Here is a 21,032-nt window from a genome sequence, read left to right on the forward strand (position 1 = left end):
AGGTAAGCATTCAAACTTATTTTACAAGGCTGACATTACCCTGATACGAAAACCAGAAAAGGACAACACACAGAAAAGAAATTTACAGACCATCTCTGTTTGGTTCTTTTTAAAAATTTCAATCTCCTTGGTGAAGTACTCTTTTTTGCTCATTAATTTGTTTTTTAAGCTCATTAAATTGCCTATCAGTATTTTCTCACAACTCACTGAGATTTTTTAGAACTTCAACTTTGAATTCTCTGTCATTAAACTCCAAGGTTTCCATGTAAATGAGTTTTTTTTTTCTGGAGATTTTTCGTTTTCTATCTGAACTATGTCTCTGTCTTGTCTTTCTATGATATATGATTTCTTCTTCCTTGATGGCATTTGAGAGTGACATTGTTAAGAACCCTAACAAGAAGCAGTTTTTTTCCAGTAGCTGTTGCTATAATACAAATTTTAGCTCTGTGAAATTCTTGGGCAGATTTCTGCTGTTGTAGTGATGTAGACAGGGCCACAGTCACATTGGTGGGTGGGGCATGTTGTGGGGGCTGCTTTGCAGGTTGCTTTATGGCTTAGCCTGGTGGTTTCAGGTTTCCCATGGTCCTTCCCCATTCTCAGCAGACCAGGGGTATGATACGCAGAGCACTTCCACCTCTCAGTGGAGACAGTAGCCCCAGAGAGTCAGCTGTGTGTGTCCTGCCACTGCCCCTCTTTCTACCAGTTGGAAAGTGTGGTGGGATCTGGGAATCTGGGGATGTGCACTTTTGTTTTCCCTGATACTGCACAGAGCATGGGCAGCTGGACAGTGATGGTGCTGGCTGTGGCAAGTGCACAGCACCACGTAGGCTGATCTTTGTGGGTTAAGCACCCACTCATGGAGTGCGCACCTTGCAGTGAGAGCTAGGCACTGCCCAGTGTACACCAATGGAGCTTGCGCCTCCATCTTGGCTATCTTAAATAATGCTGAAATGATGGTAAAAATGTGTGTATCTTTTTCAATTAGTGTTTTTACATTCTTTGATTAAGTACCTAGAAGTGGAATAGCTGGATTGCATGGTATGTCTATTCTTAAATTTTGAGAAATCTCTATACTATTCACCATAATGGCTGTTCTAATTTACATTTCCACCAATAGTGTATGATGGTTCCCTTTTGTCCACATCCTCTCTAACACTTGTTTCTTGTGTTTTGGATAATAGCCCTTCAACAGGTGTGAGGTAATATCTCATTGTAATTTTGATTTGCATTAACCTAATAATTAGTGATGTTAATCATCTTTGAATATGTCTATATGTCTGTTGGCCATCTGAATGTCTTCTGTGAAAAAATGTCTGAATACAAATGCAAATATCCTAAACAAAATACTAGCAAATCAAATACACAGCATGTTAAAAAAAAACACTATATCATGATCAAGCAGGATCAAGCTCCTCTTTCCAGGAGCACAAGGATAGTTCAGCATACATAAATCAATTAATGTTATACACCATATCAACAAAACAAAGCACAAAAATCATATGGTCCTATGAATAGATGTGGAGAAGGCATTTGATAAGATACAACATCCCTTTATGTTTAAAACACTCAATAAAATGGATATAAAAGGAAAATAAATGTAATAATAGAACTATATTATTACTCAGCAATCCCTCTACTGGTATCCACCCCCAAAACTTGAAAACATTGGTACGTAAAGACACATGCACTCCCATGTTTATCACAACATTATTTACAATGGCCAAGACATGGAAACAACCAAAGTGTCCTTCAATAGAGGATTGGATAAAGAAGATGTGGTGCATATATACAATGGAATACTACTCAGCCATAAAAAACGATGGCATATGGTTATTTAAGACAACATGGATAGACCTTGAGAACATTATACTGAGTGAAATAAGTAAATTAGGAAAAGCTAAAAACTGTATGATTTCACACATATGTGAGATACAAAGCTGAGACTCATAGACATAATAAGAGTGCAGTGGTTACCAGGGTGAGGGAGATGTAGGGGCAAGGAATGGGGGGTTGGAGTAAGGGTGTAAAGAGGGACAAATATAAGGTGATGGAAAATGAGTTGGCTTTAGGTGATGGGTATACAACATAACTGACGATTCAAATGATGGAGTGATGTTTGCCTGAAATCTGTCTTCACTTATTGATCATTGTAACTCTGTTAAAATTAATGTTTTTAAATAAAAAACAAAATAGCCAAGTATCGAAACAATCTAACTGTCCATTGATGCATGAGTGGATAAAGGAGATGTGGCATATAAATGCAATGTAATACTACTCAGCCTTTAAAAAGAACAAAACCTTGCCACTTCAACAATATAGTTGAATGTTGAGGGTATTATGCTGAATGAAATAAGTCAGACGGGGAAAGGCAAATACTGTATGATTTCATTTATATGTGGAGTCTATACAACAACAACAAATGAACAAACACAATAAAAACAAACTTATAAATACAGAGAACAAATTGGTAGTTACCAGAGGGGAGGGGTGAGAAATGGCTGAAGGGGATCAGTGGTATGGTAAAAGATGGTAACTAGACTTTTGGGGATGATCACTTTGTAGTACATACCAATGTCAAATTATAATGTATATCTTAAACTCACATAATGTTATATATCGATTTTACCTCAATTAAAAAGACTGTCAATATGATAAGTGAACAGGCTAAAGAAGAAAACATATACAACCATATATCGATCCAGAAAAATCCAATTCATAGTAACAACTCTCAGCAAACATGGAATAAAAGGAAACTCCATCAACTAGACAAAGAACATCTGTAAAATTCTACTGCTAACATCTTACTTAATAATGAAATACTTAATGTTTTTCTCCTAAGAAAAGAAACAAAGGAAAGAAACATATCCACATAGCGCTAGAATTTATAGCCAGCTACATAAGGTAAGTAAAAGCAATAAAAAGCATTCATATTAGAAAGGAAGAAACAAAACTGTCCCTATTGCAGATGACATATTTAGAAAATCCCAAGGAATCTAAAAATAAAACCAACCAACCAACCAAACAAACAAACAAACAAAAATCCTAAAACTCCTAAGTTCAGCAAATTTGAAGCACAGAACATCAACACGCAGAAAGCAATTAACATTTCCATTCACTAACAGCAGATACGTGGAAATAATTATTATATCTTTACATATCATTTACAATTGCTGCAAAGTAAATGAAATGCTTAAGTGTAAATCTAACTGAACATGTGTAGGACATATATGCTGAAAAATGCAACAATTCTCATAAAAGAAATCAAAGATCAAACAAATGGAGAGGCATACTATACTCATACAATAGATTGGAAGACTCAGTATAGTAAAGATATCTATTCTCCCCAAATTCATATACAGATTTAATGAAGTTCTGATCAAAATCTCATCAAGATTTTTGTAGGTATATACAAAATTATTTTAGAAAGGCAGAGGAACCAAGAAGAAAACAGAAAATCCAGAAATAGATCCAAATATATATGCCCAATTTATTTCTGGCAAAATTGTAATAATTTAATAGAAGAAAGATAGCCTTTTCAAAAAATGGTGCTGTAACAATTCGGCAACCATAAAATGAACCTTGACATATCTCATAATTACACACACACAAAAAGCCCTCAAAATAGATCATGGATTTGATGTAAATATAATGTAAACATAAAACCATAAATGTTTTTAAAAATAGGAGAAAATCTTTGGAATCTAGAATTCTGCAAATAGTTCTTAAACTTGACACCAGAAGCAGGATCCATTAATGGATAAATTGATAAGCTGTATTTAAGTTATACCATTCATTCTTTATTAATTGTTACCACAAACTATTATGTGCTGGGTTCTGGGATTTTAAAGATGGTTAAGATGCAGTCTCTTTTTTCAAGGAGCTCATAGTTTAGTAGGAAAAAAGAAATCTAAAGATGTTTACGATGATATGTGGTAAACATACAGAAGAGAGAAACATCAGCTCTCCTGTGGGAATAAGGACTGACTTATAAGCTGTAGTAGGACCCTTGAACAATAAGCTGGGACTTACCAGATAAAGAAGGCTTGGGAGACTATTCTAAGCAGAGAGAACAGTATCTGTAAGCACAAAGAGTAATGAGCAGACACTGTGTGCTCAGGGAAGGGTTAAGATGTTCAAGGAGGCTAAAAGAATAAAATGTGAAAGAGAACATACTTGAGGTGGAATAAACAAAATATGGAACTGATTAAGTGAAATGCTAAGAGCAAGGGGAGGGGCTCTAAGTGCTACTTTAGTGGACTAAAACTATTAAATAAGCAGGTGAGGAAAGAGGGGTTCTTATTTTTGAAGGGAAATATCAAGACACATTGCATTCTCAGCTAGAGATCAGTATTCAGGTAGTTCAAGCCATGGTAGTAAATTATGTTACATATTCTAAGGATAGACTGAGAAGCTGGGAGTGTATGAGTGTGATAAAAAGAAATTTACAGAGCAAAGTCCAATGTTTTTTTTTTTGTTATTTTTTTTTAGTGCTTGCCATTTAGTCTTCACAAAAGTAGTTTAGATTCCCCTCAATGCATTAACATTTAGAGAATTCTGGCTTGAATGAAATAGATGAAAAGGTTGTAGTTCATCCATTTCTTAGCCACTCTTGCTGCCAATTCCCTTTTCTTCTGTCTCAGTATGGCATCTCTGGGGAAGTAAGAAGGATTTCCTGAGGTCTGTAAAGAAAATTCATAGCATTTTTTTGTTAAATTATCACTGACTACAGAAAGTGATTTGGAAGTTCTGGTGAATTCTCTCCTACTACAAAAGATGCTATTTCTTCTTGATTTGTCCTTAATGAGTAAAGAAAACAAACAACCTGTTGTATGTATCACATAATGTGTCTTCAGGTCTGGACAGCATGGCAAAGTAGTTTTTTTCAAGAAAAATAAAATGGCTGATGGGAGTCTTAGGGTTGACAGGGGAAAGTGGTCTATAGAAGAGATCATGAGATACCTTGGTATTCTAGAAGAGCAGACTAATTTTTTTTAGAGAGAATACTTATCAGTACTTAAAGCGGTTATCAAATCATTCTTTCCTGTCTTGAAACAAATACATAAAGACTCCAACATACAATTTCTGTACTTTGCAAAGCAAAACTGTTTCATGGACATTAAATTGGTTGTGCAGTTGGCATTTTTGTTTTTGTTTTTAATTTTTTTTTATTTTTAGAGAGATGGAGATAGAGATATATAGAGAAAGAGAGAAAAGAGAGAGAGAGAGAGAGAGAGAGAGAGAGAGAGAGAGAGAGATGGGGGAGAAGTGGGAAACATCAACTCATAGTAGTTGTTTTCCATATGTGCCTTGAAGAAGCAAGCCCAGGGATTTGAACAAGCTACCTCAGTGTTTCAAGTCGACACTTTATCCACTGTGCCACCACAGGTCAGGCCTGATTTTGTTCTTTGAAACTTCCATGGCAAGTGTCTATTTCTAAGGGTCTGAAACTATCTTCTCTGGATTGAATAATTTTGATTCTTTACGAAGCCTTCACTTGAATGACTTTTCTATCTATTAATCACTTTATAGCACTTCTTTGAATGCTCACCAAATTTTCTGCACCCATTTTTAGCTGTTATGATAATATCACTTTAACCCTCTGATCTAAAACTGTTTAAATATTGCTCAAAATATTCTGTTCTGTGCAATGCATATAAGCCTCTGGAGTTAAAAGCCATTTCAGAGGTAAAAAAAAAGTGTCAGGCAGTATTGCTAAAGGAAGTGACCTGCTCTGGGATATTAATTAAGTCCTGTTATTGTGTCCAAATTAAACCAGTATCTCTTAACTCCAGCTTAAAAAGCATTAATGTGGAAAGAAGAGAAGAAATGTAAAAGAGGAAAACAGAAAATATCTCCTGTGTAAGGAAAGTGATACACTTAGTGATATCATTTGCTGAATAAAGCTATTCTTTTTTTTTTATAAATTCTATGTGGTATGGAAGAACACAAAAATTATAGAAGAAAATCTGGAAGGGAGAAGATTTAAAAAGGTAAATTTGGAGTTTCTCACTACTTAGCTCCAATTGCCAAGACTAGGGAGCAGCTGATCTGTGGTCACAATAGTGTGAATTACAGTTAATCACTGAGAGAGACAGACTTGGGGGTTTTGGATACTGAGTACATCTGAAGGATGAGAAAATGTTGCCAGAATTATTTTATTTTATTCAAATAAGATTCAGGCAAGTTGATAAAAGCAGAGTGAAATAATATCATACTTGATAGTACCTTAGCTGTTTATTGTTTTTTAAAAATTGCTCTAAAATTGCTTATACTGTTCGTCAATGTTCAGCAAAGTTGTTTTAACACCAATAACTGATTTTTTAAGAGAAAAGCCATAGTATTCCCCTTTCCCATTGTGGTAAAACATAAACATAAAGTTTGGCTTATCTGAAGAGATTGAATCTGGAAAAATAGAGGAAAGAGAGCTAGTATTTCTTAAATGCTAAATCACTAGTACCTTATATATACATATATATGTCATTTCATCCTTAAAAGAACACAATGAAAAACTGACTCAGATGTTAAGGAACATGTTCAACTTATCAGTCTCCTGCTCATATTATAATGATATTCCTATGTTCTTCCCAAGATGTCATTCATTCATTCATCATCTATTTATTCATCAAATATTATATTCCATACTCTGGAGCCATATCCTGAAATCAATGGTGAACAACACAAGGTCCTAACTCTTAGTTTTACCTATTTCTTAACAGCTCTTCAAGTTTTAGGAAGTCTAAGTCTTTCTTCTCAAACCTGTTGGCCTCCCATTTCATATTCTGCCATCTGCCTTATTAATGCATATTTTCTTTGCAATATCTGTGGTCAACTCAAGTATGAGTCACTTAACAAGGGAAAAACAATGTGATCAACCAATCTTTTCTCTGACACATGCGACTAAATTAGCGTAGGAAAAACCTGTTAGGTCACTTCCACCACATCCCTCTGGGAACACAGTAAAACTGTTCCTTATATTATGCTACATTATTTCTCAACTACATTGTCCTGCCTAATTGCAGATAATTATAAATGACTCAGTGGCAAGGTTTCCGCTATTTCCTCTTAAATGTTAGGTCACAACTGAGTAATTTTCAGTGTCAAGATGTTTTCTCTAAAAGTCCTTGTCTTTTCAGCTAATTACGCTCTGATCTACCCTGATCCAATATTATGCAATTTCTTGTTTGTTTTTGTATTTATATCCTTCAAATATAGCTATAAGGCTATCACGTCCTATTCCTTCCCCTCTCCCAGAGTCAGTTGGCTGATTCTTAAGCTAACTTTCATTGAGGAAACTCTGCAACCCTGCCACCCCTACCAGCCACCTCAGTATTTCCTACCCTATGCAGAGAATGCCATCTCATATCTTGCAGTTCTGGAGTCAGACCTTATATGTCACTGCTTATGAACTCGGCAGTGGTATGGGTATGCCGAGACCATGAATTGCATTTGAAATAGCGTCTTTGTCATCTCTATTCTTCTCTGTCTAGGGTACAGAAGCACTTCTGTAGCTATTTTTTCTAACCACATGTTTTGATGAGGATAGTAAAATCACATACAATTCCTTAGAAGAACATCTTAGAATATTCTGTTGACTCTATCTGGGTACAGATTCATTCACTCACTATATACTCAACTTTTATTGGAAAACTGCAGTGTCATTCCCTGTACAAGTCAATAGGAATAATATGTAAATCTGACATATTCCTCTTTCTCAAGGAATTCATCCTAATAAAGGAGATAAATAGGTCCTTTCTCTGATTTACACCCCCCCGCCTTCTTTTCTAAAGAATATTGTTTATATATGCAATTCCTTCCTCTCATTTACCCTTCACTGAACTTGAGCCTCTGCCCCTAAGATTTTAATGAAGCCTTTTCTGCCAACTTCAAGGACTAACCTAATCAGCAAATCAAATAGCCGCTTTTAAATAGTCATATCACTCAAAAGCAAGAGCATTTAACAATGTTGATTGATGGCCTGCTCCTTCTTGTAACCCTTCTCCCACCCTTGGTTTTCCTGATACCACTTTCCCATAAGTCTCCTCCTACATCTCTGATTGCTCTTTCTTTTTCCTGTTTCCCTTTCCCCTCTCACTTTCAGATGTTGGCTTCCCCTTATATTTGATTTTAAAAAGAGAAGCATTGAAAAGAGAACATCCTTATCTTTCTGTCACTTCATTAGCAACTTACGTTGCCTTACCTCTTTTTAATAGAGCTGATTTTCATTTTTATTAGAGTTCAATCCCCCACTTCTGCTTTGACCTTCCCAAGGACCTTGTTGCCATAATTATCCTTTCCTTCTATATCATTAAATTTTTCCTTTACCACTGGATTATTCTATTAGTAGTCAGATATTGAAAGTTCATGATTTAAAAGAAAATCTCCCCTTATTGATCTTAATTGCCTTCCAGCTAACACTCTACTTCTATGTTTCCCTTCACAGCTAACCACTTAGAAAACTTACTATCTTAATTTCCTATTCTTTCATAAAACAATTCACCCAAGCTTTTGTCTTCAACATTCCATTGTCAAGGTTACCAATGACTTCCATGTTGCCAAAATCAAAAGTCAATTCTCAGAATCAATGTCTCATCAACATTTGACACAGTTGACTAATCCCTCTTTCTTGAATCAATTTCCTCACTTGGGTTGTGGGGAAGCAGTCTTTTAGTTTTCCTGCCATCACACTGCCCACTTTTCAGCTAATTTTAGGGTGTTCCTTATCAGCCCTTTCTCTAAATATTGGAGTAGTTCAGGACTTAGTCCAATGATCTCTCCTCTGTGCTGTCTACACTTAACCCATTAGTGATCTCATCTAGTCTCACAGTTTCAATTATCAGAGGGTGACTCCAAATTTTTTATATTTAGAATGGAACTGTTTCCTGTACTTTAGATTCATTTATCTAATATCTTACTAAATATTATCATGTAGCTGCACAATGGACAGTTCAAGTTTATCATGTCTAAAACCAAGCTATTTATTTCCTATTTCTCACCATTCATCAACTTGTGCCTCTTCCAGTAATTCTTACCTCAGTCACTGAGTTATTCAGGCCAAAACCAAGTAAATTATTATTCCTTGCCTACCCACTCCATACCACAACCCTGCAACTCACACCTAATCTATTAACAAGTTCTCCAAAATAAATCCCATACTCACTACCCAACCCATAACCACTTGTTGCCTGAATTATGGTAATCATCCTTCTAACAAATTTCTCTGCTTCTCTGCCCCCTAAAGTCTGTTCCCTATAAAGCAGCTAAGTGTTAATCTCCAAATCCAAAACAAATTATATCACTGCCCTGCTTAGAACACCTTGACTCTGAAATTAGAATAAATTTGAACTCTTTACCAGAAATTTCAAGGCTTTAGGTGTTGTGTCTCTGACTACCTTCCCAACTTCATCTCCTTTCATGCTTCTCCAGTTTCAGTAGCTTTCTTTCTGATCTTCTAATACATAAAACATTTTACAAATTTAAGGGCCTTTATATCTTATATCCTTTTACCCAGAATGCTCTTGCCCCAAGATCTTTGTATGGCTGATTCTCTCTTCATTTAATTACTAGTTCAATAAAAACGAGACTAAGAGACATGGACAAGAGAGTGGTGGTTACCAGGGGTGGGGGGAGGGAGGACGCAGGAGGGAGGGAGGGAGAGAGTTAGGGGGAGGGGGAGGGGCACAGAGAAAACTAGATAGAGGGTGACGGAGGACAATCTGACTCTGGGTGAGGGGTATGCAACATAATTTAATGACAAGATAACCTAGACATGTTTTCTTTGAATATATGTACCCTGAATTATTAATGTCATCCCATTAACATTAATAAAAATTTATTTAAAAAAATTAAAAAAAAATTACTAGTTCAAATATCTTCAGAGATGCTTTCCTTGAACTCACTAAAGTCTCTTCTGTACCATTATACCTACCATATCAGCATTTAGTCATCTTATATGCTCTTATATTGCTTTGTTTTTCTTTATAACACTTATCACTAACTGATATTATATAATATTCACTTGTTTGTGATTATTGTCTACTTTCTCTGTCCCCACTAAAATATCAGCTCCATGAGGAAAGGGACTATTTTTTTCCACTACTACGTCCCAGTTCTGATAAGAGAACTTAGTAGAGAGTATGGCCCTAATAAATACAGGTAGTCCCAGATTTTGAATGAGATAGGTTCTTAAGTTTGTTCTTAAGTTAAATTTGTATGTAAGTTAGAACAGGTATATTTACCTATTAAAAGTAACTCAGACAGATATTTGTCTTAACATAGTATTTATTTTTACCTTTCTGTGCATATAAATATGATACTTAAACATTTTCAAACCAACAGAACCTATCTCATTTGTAATCTGGGGACTGCCTGTATTTGTCTAAGGAAGGATGGAAAGGGAAGGGAAGGGAAGGGAAGGGAAGGGAAGGGAAGGGAAGGGAAGGGAAGGGAAGAATATTGCCTGCCCTTGTGCATAGCTCTTAAATATATGTTTCCCAATATCTTGTCTCAGTCTTCTTCCCTTCTCCTCTGTACAACCCTTTTGGGAAGGTCCCTCCCACTACCTACCCACAATAGCTCCAATTAATATCTACCCGAATAACTCATAATCTAATTATTGAGTCCTTGTTTCTTTCTTTTCTTTTTAAAGATTTTATTTATTCATTTTAGAGAGGAGAGAGAGAGAAGGAGAAGGAGGAAGGAGCAAAAAGCATCAACTCCCATATGTATCTTGACCAAACAAGCCCAGGGTTTTGAACCAGCAATCTCAGTGTTCCAGGTTGATGTTTTATCAACTGCACCACCACAGGTAAGGCCTTGTTTCCTTATTGTATCTGATAATTATAGTTATAATTTCCTGCTGAGCTTTCTACTCAGTGTTACAGATGCTTCAAACTCTGCCTAAAAACTAAATTATTATTTTCCTTCCTTTTGATATAATATATAAAAAATACCAAGTCAAATGTTTAGTACCTAGTAGGCACTCTATAAATGCTAGTTCTTGGAACTCCATCTAGTCTATTAAGCAAGAATCTTTGGATTCATCTTGGACTCATATTTCTTTCTTTTACTGAGCCTACCACTTTGATTTTCAATTACTTGGAAGTGTGACAACCTAACACCCTTCGGATTTTTCAACTTTTAATCCTTACCCCAGTAACCCTGATTGCTCTTGCCTGGCACACATTCCTTGAATTCAATTGGCTATTCAATGAGTATTGAGATGATAACCCTGAGAGAACTATGACAGTCATTTTAGAGATAAAAGATGAATAACACATTTACACTGCCCAGAATTTACAGGGGGAAACATATGAGTAAACAGCTGTTATAATACAGAATCAGCAGTCCTAGATACAGGAAATCAAAAGATAGTCTTCATAGGATGAAAACTAAATACAGTCCAGGGGCAAAAGAGCAACGAAAAGTATCTTAGAAGTGGTTAAGTGTTGGTTAAGTCTTAAATGTTGATTAAGAGTTATCTAAACAAAGAAAAGGAGGGAACAGTCACCATTGCAGAAAATAGCAGAATGTAGAAAGACACAGAGATATGGGAGATAATGTTATAGTTGGGAAAATACACACTGTTGAATATGGTCATAACAGAGAGTCCATGCTTGTGCGGTGATAAACAAGGGTTATATTCCATAGGGCTTTGTACAACCAAATTAAGAAGTTTGGGCTTTATCCTGAATACAATAGAGAACTTTGAAGGGTTTTGGTGAGTTTCATGATAAATTTTAGTTTTGAGAAGAAGACTCTGGTTCCAGTATGTAGAATAAATTCACGGGGTAGGGAGCATTGTAAGACTAGGTAGCTTAACTAGTTGAAAGACTCTTGCAGTGAACATGAGAGAGTAAAAAAATTGTGAAATTTTATGATCAATTAGATATAGAAGTCAGTAATTGAGAAAAATGAGTTCACTGTGACGTATTTATTTATATAGAGGTACACAGGAGGAAAAGCATATTTTATCAAGTGTTGGAGGTGAAGGTTAATGAGTTTAATATATGCACATGTAGTTTTTGAGATATCTGTGGAGGCACACAAATGGAGATGTCCAGAAAAAAGTTGGATATGTGGGAGAGTGGTGTGGAATAAAATGAGAGATTTAGAAGTCTTTCTTGCTAAGTAAAATCATGAGAATAAATCAAAATCACCTAGACTGTGTAGTATGAGACGAGTAGGGAATTTTGTGCAGGACTTTCCAGGTTATAATATATACAGGGGAAGTAGAGGAAGAGGAGCCGTAGAACACCAAACAGGCAACACCAAATAAAAAGAAGGGAAGAATAATGTTACTGGAACTAAAGAAAGAGGAAATTTTGAGAAGGAAGCAGTATTCAACATGTTAAGTGCTGAGGAAAGGTTGTCCTGGGTAGAATAGCATCCTTCAATATTCACGTTCACTTAGAATCTCAGAATGTAACCTTATTTGGCAACAGGGTCTTTTGCAGATGTAGTTAAGTAAAATGAGGTCATGCTAGATTAAGGTAGGTCTTAAATCCAATGACTGGTGTCCTTATAATAAAGCCATACAAATGTAGAGAAACAAGGAAATGCTATGTGCAGACAGAGGCAGAGATTGGAGTGATGTATATATGATCCAAGGCATGACAATTGTTTCAGGCAACTACTGGAAGCTAAGAAGAGGGAAGGAAGGTTTATTTCCTATAGACTTCAGAAGGAGCATGGCTCTGCCAATACCTTGATCTCAGAATGGTGAGAGAATGTCTGTTGTTTTAAGACAACAGTTTTTACTTTGTTATGCCAGCCCTAGAGCACTAATTCAGAGGTGAAGTAAGATAACGGAAAAAAAGTTAATTTCTTTAAACAATTAACCAAAAATGTTGACCAGAGTTGCTTGAGGGATGTGGTAGGGCATAGGGTTAGATCGTTATGGGTTGTGCTTGTGAGTAAAAGGTGGGTGTAAACATTGTTTCAAAGTAGTTTAGCTCTGGAAGAAACAAAGGGCAATATTTAAAGATGAACATAAGTTTGAGAAAGGTTTCCTTTCAATATGAGAGAGACATGAGACAGTTTGTAGACATAGAGGATGGCACCAGAACAAAGAGAAGGATAATGGGCTGACAATACATGAAACGGGGAGAAAGAATCAAAGGAGTGAGATTTCTTCAGGAAGTAGAAGATAATGAGGTCCAGGCCACAAGGGAAAGAAATAGTATGTCTAAGTGAGGAGATATACTCTTTTACTATATATCCCTTTGGGTTTCATGAAGATAAGCGTAGGAAAAAAGTCATTTAGACCCATTTATACAGGCTCACTAATACAGGAATTAAGTGTTTAGATTTAATTCTGGAGACGATTGAAGATTTTTTTGAGAAGGGAATGACATGACCCAGACTAAGCACAAACGAGATCTCATAACTCATGAGGTTTACCCAGAGCACAATTATTGCTGATTGAAATGAATACAGAGATGTGCTTTATGGAGATTCATTTGGCAGAACTGCAGAGAATGAGTTGGAGGGCATCCAGACAAATATTATAAGTCCCTGGCATTAGCAGGAAGAAGGCAAAGGGGATAGATGAGATGTGTATTAGAAACTCTGCAGAAGGATCTCAGAAAGGTCTTGGAGATTGTTGGCGATGAAAGAGTAAATTGAAGAGGATACTGCAGTTATGATCTTGACATACATGGTTGGAAAATATGCCATGGACAGAAATAGAGGTATTAAGGGTGAGGTGGGTTGGGTGTAATGTATACTTTGGAATAGAACTCTACAGCTCAGGAGGAAGGTAAAGATGAGCAGAGGAACCTAGCAGTCTCCTGTATGCAGGAGAGAGGCAAAACTCTTGGAATCAAGTCATAAAATAAAATTTGGCAGATGAAAAAGATAAGGTAAAGGATAATGTAAAAAAAAATGTACTTTGGATATAGGAAGATGTTTCCCTCAAGTGCAGGAAAGCCTCCTAGAGGAAGTAGAGAATGTGAAATGTCCCAGAAACAGGGGAAAGAACACTTGGCTGGTAAGCGGAAGCTGCTGGTTTAGTTCTACCTCTGTCATTTCCAAGCTGTGTGACCTTAGGAAAGTCCTTTCTTATCCCAGGCCTCAGTTTTTCATCTATAATATGGGGTTACTGAATACAGTGATTACAGAGACCCCTTTTCGCTCTGGCATTACATTTCCCTTTAATTGCAGCTTGGCTTTAGTGTATAGCCCATCTTGGGTTTGGCAGAGAGGGTGGAAAACTTTCTAGGTTAAAAGATAACAGAAACGACAGAGGCACATTTAAAAAATGAGGAGTAAACCAATTAGGAGCTAGTTGCTTTCACAACTTGAGTTATCCAACCTAATGATTATTTCTGATGAACAACTTTTAAGGTACTATACAATTGGTAATAATATATATTCTATGTTGTCAAAAATGCTATCCATTAAAAGAAAATTTGTATAGTTAAATTTTAAACAGTATTGTACTCCCTACTAAAATCAGGACTGATGGAATTGAAGTAGAAAAGATGACAATGAAGCAGGTGCCAATGTATAAAACAGAAGAGAGAGAATTACCTGGATTCTGATAGATGATATTGGTAAGGAAATAAAAATGGTAAAACCTGCTTGTTTGAATTTAAAAGTGAAGGGATTTTCCATGAGGCTGGAGGAATAATGGTTTGGAACTTGTCTGGAGAGAATACCTAAACAAGGGCATATTAAACGTGTCCATTAAATTATGTCTTACTTTTTAAAATTTTATTTATTCATTTTAGAGAAAGAGAGAGAGAGAGAGAGAGAGAGAGAGAGAGAGAGAGAGAGAGAGAAGAGGGAGAGAAGCAGAAAGCATCAACTCCCGTATGTGCCTTGATAGGGCAAGCCCAGGGTTTTCGAACCAGCTACCTCAGCATTCCAGGTCATCGCTTGATCCACTGCACCACCACAGGTCAGGCATGTCTTACTTTTTTATTTTATCATTTAACATAATGCTCTGAGACTCTAGCCATGTGCTCAAAAGTTACTTGTATAGATTTTCTCTTTCTGTACAGTTTTGTCATTTCCACTATATACATCCATTCTTTTTCATATCCACTATATACATCTACTTTCTTTCATATGTATTTCTTCTTAAGGTCATTCCTAGAATTAGTTGTGTTTGGTAGCTATTGTGAATAAAATATATTTCTGCTTATAGCTCCTAATTGGTTATTGTGATCTATTTTTAGTTTTAAATTAAATTTGTGCATCTTTGACTTATCTTTTGAACTGGTTATAACATGTAATTTCCTCATTAATTACTTAATTAAAATTTTGAACACATGTTCATTTTTATATTGTTATGAGAGTTAAGATTTTACCTATTTTACCTATAATATTTTAATAATATTATAACTTTGCAATTAATTGTTATCATCCAATATTAGTCAATTAGACTTGATAAATTTTCATTCATAAGTTTTGCGTCTAATTTCACAAACTGAATACAATATTCTTTTTAGAGAATTTTGTCAGACATTGGTATCAGACTAATATCAGCTTCAAAAACAGTGTGAATAACTGCAAGATTTTTAATTTGATAGCAATATATCGAATTGGACTTGGTTATTCCTAGAAAGTTTGAAGGAACTCACTGATAAAAACATCTGACCCTAAAGTAGTTTTGGTAGTTTTTCATTGATAATTGTTTTTAATGTTTCTACAGTTACAGGTCCATTTAGTTTTCAACTTCTCAATACATTTGGCATTGAAACTTTTATTAGATATTTTGAATTTCTGAGATTTTTCAAATTTTCTAAAGTATAATTATAGTAGTATGTTATAATTTAAGAAACTTTTGTATGATTGTATTTTATTTATCATTTAAATTTTATTTATAATTCATATTTGCTTTCTTGCTTAAATTTGCTAGAGGATATCTACTTAATTCGTCCACCCATTAAAAATAGGTATCCCTTGGCTTCATATTATATTGGATTCTCAGTCATGTAATTTTTAATAATGAAATATTTAAGGTTATATACTTACTTCTGAGTATTGTTCTCAAAGTTTTTAGAAGTCATCATCTCATTTTTGCTATTTTTTATTAGTCTGCTAGTGTGTCTTTGGGCTAAAACATGCATAAAAATGTGTTCTGAAATACCCAAGCAGTTGAAGACTTTTGTTTAAATTTGCAAAAGTTTTACATTATCATCAGAGGGCAAGTATAATTTCTATTTGTAAGAATTTTCAGTTTTCTTTATGGCATACCATATGTTAATTTTTTAAAAAATATTCTCTGAATATTTCTCTGAAAATATTCTCAGAACAGAGGGTGTATTTATGGTTAATATAATATTTTTTTATATTTATTAGTTAGATCTGATGAATATTTTTCAAATAGTCTAAATGCTTATTTTTTAGCTTATTTTATCTAAATAGTTAAATCACCTGGAAGCCTCCCATATAGATATCAGATATTTCCATAATTTTTCTTCCTGTAGTACTTCAAAAAGCTTTTTTCTTTACATATTTGGATGCCTTTTTTTTTTTTTTTGTATTTTTCTGAAGCTAGAAACCGGGAGAGACAGTCAGACAGAGTCCCGCATGCGCCCGACCAGGATCCACCCGGCAGGCCCACCAGGGGGCGACGCTCTTCCCACCAGGGGGCGATGCTCTGCCCCTCCGGGGCGTCGCTCTGTTGCGACCAGAGCCACTCTAGCGCCTGGGGCAGAGGCCAAGGAGCCATCCCCAGCGCCCGGGCCATCTTTGCTCCAATGGAGCCTCGGCTGCAGGAGGGGAAGAGAGAGACAGAGAGGAAGGAGAGGGGGATGGGTGGAGAAGCAGATGGGCGCTTCTCCTGTGTGCCCTGGCTGGGAATTGAACCCAGGACTTCTGCACGCCAGGCCAACGCTCTACCACTGAGCCAACCGGCCAGGGCTTGGATGCCTTTTTTATTTGCATAAAAGGGGGGAGGGTCGATGAGTACAATATTCTCAATATAGCTTATATCTTTTATCATTATAAAATGAATTTCTTGGGACTAACATGATTGTATGGTTATTGTTCCTGTATTTTTTTTCAAATAGGTAAGTGACATGATCAGATGTTGTGCTTGGATAATAGATTAATTGGGAGAAAGTAAGACCAAAAGATGAGAAGCCAGATATCATGAGTGATTGACTGAATTAATACAGGCTACAAAGAAGTTTTTAGGTGACTGCATTGAAGACTGGGTTGAAGAGGACTGGGGCAAGTGAGAAGATTTGAAGGTAACACCTAAATTTCTGACTTAGTTAACCATTATCTAAAAGGCAAATAGAAAGAAGAGCTTGACTGGCTCTTCTCAATAGGCTTTTTAATAAAGTTCTTTCTTGTTATATTCATTTCAAAGGATTCAAGCCCAGACCCTAAAGCTAAGTGTTGAATCTTGTTCAGTTGATTGCTTACTCAAACCAAAGTCTTTCTACCTTAGTCTAAAACACTAGGATAAATATTAAATTTCAGGGGCACATATTTACTTTATATGCTAAGAGTTCTTTGATGAATTTGAGAAATAACTATCCTTCCTATACTATCCCCAGGGTAGTTGATAGGTGAAAGTTACATTTTCTATAAGAGGGAAGCATCATCTAATAAATTATGTCATTGGCCAAGAAGGGGAGGCTGAAAGGGTAGACAACACAGGTTCAGGGAGCCAACAGACCTGCCACACTAATGAAAACCAAAGGGTCCTACTATCTCCAAGGCCATAATTAAGTGACTGGTAGTGGCAGATGTTGCTACAGGGGAGAGAAAGAGGACATGGAGCTTACCAAAGGAAGATGAGGGGGTGACACACATGAACATTGTCATTATAATGACTAGCTCAGAAGTCACAATAGATGCTGTCTATATTCCCTTTAAGTGCTGGTATTTCTGGTATCTCTGTATAACTGGCATCTCACCTGGACTTTTATTTCCTGTTCATATCTCTGTCACCCCTAAATGATTTCCTAGCAAATCATGTTCTCTGAAGGTTAGGTTGCAAAGTACACTCCAGTTCTGATGATATCCTTATTTAATAACGTTTGGTTACCCAAACTATGCTTCCTTTACGCCCTAGGGAAAGGAATGAGACTGAAATTCATTAAGAACCCATTATGTGAAAGTCATTTTACAAAAATTGCTTCATTTAATCAACACAACAATGCCATTACATTATAACTATTATTTCCCATATGACAAAACTTGGAAGTAACATACATGGGTCTATCTGATTCCAAAACAAAAAGTCATCTAAATCCACCAAGCTACCCCTCCATGAAGCCTTATTTAAAATCTAAATCATGACCAGTTCAAGATTGAGTCAATGACAATGTGCCTATTGTATTAGGCATTGTTTAAGATGTCAGTTCCTATCCAGGTGCATGCGTAGCCATGGCTTAATATTAAGTACCAGCAGGTAATATAATAAATAAATGGGATTCTATATAAATTCATCCTTACTAATTGAAAACCCTTTCACCCTAAATATTCTTTCTTCAGGATAAACCATTTGGATATAGAGCATGAGAACAATGGAAGACTTGAAATTGGTTTCTGTGTTTCTGACTTCGTTGACTGAAGGCATGGTGGTCTCAGTTACTGTGATAAGGATCTTGGAAAGAGAAGATGACATTTTAGGTTTTGAGCATGTTGTGCTTGAAATGCTTTTGAGATATCAAAGTATAAATGCCCAATAAGAAGTTGTTCATTTAATTCTGGGGCACAAGAGATCTACTCATCCATGTATAGATAATAATTGAAACTCTGGAATGGATGAAATTTTTCATGGTATACAGAGGCAGATTTAATGGCAGGTGCACCAGGCATGTGCCTTGGGCCCAGACTTCTGAAGGGCCCTACAAAACCCCAACTTTACACTTTTTTTCAAATGACACCAAGTTTTGTTGCATATGTGCAATTTTAACATTAATAGTACATAATATTTATTTATTTATTTATTTAAAATATAGTTAACATGTATTTTTATTTTCTGTGTCTCTTTTTTTAAGGGGCCCAGTATTTTCTTCTGTGTCTGGGGCTTCAATCAACCTTAACCCACCTTTGATGGGTATATCAATGGCTTTAGAATGGGTGGAACTAGGGGAAATGGCAACATTTTAGGAATTGTCAAAGGAAGAGCAGGTAGGAACATGGTTTTAAAGAAAATGAACAGAGAGATAAGATAAAAACAAGTAAATGAAATCATGAAAGGAGAGTTTTACCATACCAACAAGGTGAAATGTCATATATAAGCCACATATGATGAAGACTGAAAATCCATTGACTTTGGTTAGGAGTTAGGAGGTAACATATAGCTTTTAACCAAGTAGTTTCAATGGAGTTTTGATGGTCAAATTCATACTACAGTAGGTAGAAAGCTAAATGGTAGATGAAAAAGTGGAGACTGATCATAGAATCTCCTTTTGAAATGCTGACTATGAGCAAAAGGAGAAAGATGGGATAGTAGCCAGAAGGGGACATACAATTGTGGAGACACTTTTTAAATTCCTTTTTCTAATAAAAATAATTAAGATAGAGAAACTTAAGTATGTAACAGGAAACAAACTAATAGATGTGAAGAAGTATAAGCTCAGATAGTAAAGAGCAAAGATGCAGCAATCATATGGAAATCTCACCAGTAGGCAGATGTTTGGCAGCAGCAGAATGACTATGCCCCAAGTGCCCTTGAATTCCTTCTGCTTATGTCATTCAAGTTACCTGGAATGCCTTTTTCTCCTGATGGTGTATTTATCAAATTATACCAACACTTTAGCTCAAATTCCACCTCCTCTATGAAGTCTTATCCTATCAATCGCTTCTGAAGTGCTCTCTTTCTCCTGAGCTCTAATAGCAATATCTCTTTAAATAATCCATTTGACACAATCACCCTTTGCCCTCCAAAATCTCCTTAATTGCTTTCTTCAAAAATGTATTGTTAGCCCTGGCCGGTTGGCTCAGTGGTAGAGCATCAGCCTGGCGTGCAGAAGTCCCAGGTTTGATTCCCGGCCAGGGCAAACAGGAGAAGCACCCATCTGCTTCTCCACCCATCCTCCTCTCCTTCCTCTCTGTCTCCCTTTTCCCCTCCCGCAGTGAGGCTCCATTGGAGCAAAAATGGCCCGGGCGCTGGGGATGGCTCCTTGGCCTCTGCCCCAGGAGCTGGAGTGGCTCTGGTGGCAACAGAGTGATGCCCCGGAGGGGCAGAGCATCGCCCCCTGGTGGGCAGAGCATCGCCCCCTGGTGGGCGTGCCGGGTGGATCCTGGTCGGGCGCATGCGGGAGTCTGTCTGACTGTCTCTCCTCGTTTCCAACTTCAGAAAAAAAAATGTATTGTTAATTAATCTGTCACATGTGTGTCTTTTCTTCTCTGCTGGACTGTACACTCCTCAAGGGCAGGGTTTCTAAGAGTTTGCCACAGCTTCCAGAATACCTAGCAGGGAAGGTAGTAGATTTTCTTTAAATGTATATAGTTGGGCAGTGGCAGCCTGTTTTGAAGGAGAAGACAGAAAAACACTGGATTAGGTAGGCCCTTGGTGTGTATTGTGTTATTTCATTCTCTCAATAGCAGGGGTCCCCAAACTACGGCCCGTGGGCCACATGCGGCCCCCTGAGGCCATTTATCCGGCCCCTGCCGCACTTCTAGAAGGGGCACCTCTTTCATTGGTGGTCAATGAGAGGAGCATAGTTCCCATTTAAATACTGGTCAGTTTGTTGATTTAAATTTACTTGTTCTTTATTTTAAATATTGTGTTTGTTCCCATTTTGTTTTGTTTTGTTTTGTTTTACTTTAAAATAAGATATGTGCAGTGTGCATAGGGATTTGTTCATAGTTTTTTTTTTATAGTCTGGCCCTCCAATGGTCCGAGGGACAGTGAACTGGCCCCTGTGTAAAAAGTTTGGGGACCCCTGCTCAATAGCAAGTAAGGAGACTGAATTTTGCAGAGGGAAAATAAATTTATCTAAGGGACTTAGGTAGTATCTAACAGTGTCAAGATTCCTCCTATGCATTCTGCTTCAGTTGTCTGCAGACTTTTGTTCATGAAAAACACCTGTTTCCTCAGTGATTGTTAGAGCTATGAC

General features: G+C 36.5%; 1 protein-coding gene across 2 annotated transcripts in view; it reads right to left on the reverse strand.

Moving 5' to 3' along the window:
• SHROOM4 (shroom family member 4) overlaps positions 1–21,032 on the reverse strand; it is a 284,416-nt gene that overhangs the window by 107,653 nt on the left and 155,731 nt on the right. The gene's annotated exons all lie outside the window — the stretch shown is intronic.

The sequence above is a fragment of the Saccopteryx bilineata genome, chromosome X (assembly GCF_036850765.1).
Source record: "Saccopteryx bilineata isolate mSacBil1 chromosome X, mSacBil1_pri_phased_curated, whole genome shotgun sequence".
Taxonomy (NCBI): domain Eukaryota; kingdom Metazoa; phylum Chordata; class Mammalia; order Chiroptera; family Emballonuridae; genus Saccopteryx; species Saccopteryx bilineata.